Below are 2183 nucleotides of genomic sequence, written 5' to 3'. Positions count from 1 at the left end.
TGGAGTGTGACTGTTTGAGGTTGTGGACAGGTGTCTTTTATACTGATAACAAGTTCAAACAGGTGCCATTAATACAGGTAACGAGTGGAGGACAGAGGAGCCTCTTAAAGAAGAAGTTACAGGTCTGTGAGAGACAGAAATCTTGCTTGTTTGTAGGTGGCCAAATACTTATTTTCCACCATAATTTGCAAATAAATTCATAAAAAATCCTACAATGTGATTTTCTGGATTTTTTTTCTCATTTTGTCTGTCATAGTTGAAGTCTTTCATCTTTTTAAGTGGGAGAACTTGCACAATTGGTGGCTGACTAAATACTTTTTTGCCCCACTGTAGATGTATTTTATTACAAAATTTTTGTCATGAGACGTTAGGTTGTTCCCTTCCATTCTGGAGTGTTTGGTTTTATCTAATGCATTCTGGGACATTTTTCTGACTAGTTTTTTTATAACATGTTAGTGAAGTGTGAATTATTATAGACAACCTACAAAATTATCTTAGAATATTTCAATCACATGTTTAACATAGTGTTGGTTACCATACATGATGTCAAAATTAACATTGTATAGTGTTGTGTTCACATATATAATATCCATTTGAATAGCCAAAATACATTTGAATTTCATTGAATAAAACTTCTACTTCCTTTAATTCCATTCCATTCAAATTCTGCTTCCTGTGGGGTGTAGTCAATTCAAATTCAATTCATATTCTGCTTCCTGTGAAGTGTAGTCAATTCAAATTAAATTCATATTCTGCTTCCTGTGAAGTGTAGTCAATTCAAATTAAATTCWAATTCTTCTCCCTGTGGGGTGTAGTCAATTCAAATTCAATTCAAATTAGTAAACAAGGCATTTGTGGTAAGTACGTGGGGGCTGCCATCTTTATGCACCTCCGCTATTCCGAATTGCTAGGAGGATGAACATGTGTTCATGTCTAGTACTTAGAGAACCATGTCAAATGTATTATTAAGGCTAGTTGGATGGCTGATCACTAAAGCTCTCTCTCTCAAGTAACCAAAAGTACACGTTTGTTGTAACCCCAGACAAACTCACCTGATTCAACTCATTGCGGGCTTGATGACMAGTTGAAAAATTGAACCAGGTGTGCTTGTCCCGGGCTACAACAGCAACGTGTGCTGTTGGGGGTACTCGAGAAGTTGGCGAACACTGATCTAATGTATGCAGATGGTCAGTGTCTGTTCTGTGTATGCTAACGTTCAGTGTCTGTTCTGCGTATGCCAGCAATGACTGACTGGCTACGTGTAGTACACTGTGAAGATTGAACACMTGTTCATGTCTGATACTTATAAAACCATGCATTATAGCTGAAGTTGGATGTTTGACTTCTGATGAAAACTGAAGCTCTGTTCATGATGGGCAACGTGATGATATGTAATGTAGTGTACGCAGATGTTGAGATGTGTACCATTATAGAAATTCTCCAACTGAGCCATCACAATCTGTAACATGTAGACTTCACCACTGATCTCTCCTACACCTATTTTTTTATTCATTATCTTTATGTATTATCTCAGGTTTTATTCTTCTGTTTTATTTAAAGTAGTGATATAAAAATAGTATATGAATAAACATGTCTATTTCCCCCCAGATCCTGGTGCACGTGGGCTTCCTGACAGAGGAGTCCGGGGACGTGTTCAGCCCCAAGGTCCTGAAGGGAGGTCCCCTGGGGGAGATGGTCCAGTGGGCCGACATCCTCACAGCCCTCCACGTCCTGGGACACAACCTCAAGATCTCCATGTCTGTTAAGGAACTGCAGGGGTGAGTCAGCATCTTATAATGTTGCAACGATGTTAATGGGAAACTGTGTTTTGGCTGTGTCTTGATTCGATCACATTTTGATTGATTGAATTTGTTTGGGTGTTTTAGTGTGTGGTGGATTGGAAGCGTTTTCGTTGATCTGACCACAGCCATTTTGTGCCATTTTGTTTAGTCAGCTATTGGCCAATACACACAGTATGGGCAATTAGCATGTGCTTTTATCCAAAGCGACTTACAGATCCTCCAAGGTGATGGTGTTAAAAAGCGCTTTGTGATCAATGGACAGACGGTCGTTTGTATTTGATTGCTGTCCGTTTCATCACTTTGACTTGTCGCTCATGTTGATCCATAGAATTACAATGGGAACACTTACAGTGMCTATAGAAGGTCTGCAWGCRCTTGAAC

The 2183-nt window shown here is 39.1% G+C and overlaps 1 pseudogene; it reads left to right on the top strand.

Moving 5' to 3' along the window:
- Positions 1-1782, top strand: part of LOC112080750 (alpha-1,6-mannosylglycoprotein 6-beta-N-acetylglucosaminyltransferase B-like) — a 44590-nt pseudogene extending 42808 nt beyond the window's left edge.
- The last annotated feature ends 401 nt before the right edge of the window (positions 1783-2183 follow it).

The sequence above is a fragment of the Salvelinus sp. IW2-2015 genome, unplaced genomic scaffold (assembly GCF_002910315.2).
Source record: "Salvelinus sp. IW2-2015 unplaced genomic scaffold, ASM291031v2 Un_scaffold16471, whole genome shotgun sequence".
NCBI classification, from domain to species: domain Eukaryota; kingdom Metazoa; phylum Chordata; class Actinopteri; order Salmoniformes; family Salmonidae; genus Salvelinus; species Salvelinus sp. IW2-2015.
Note: the sequence above shows the minus strand (reverse complement) of the source record. Positions and strands in the feature narration are given on the sequence as shown.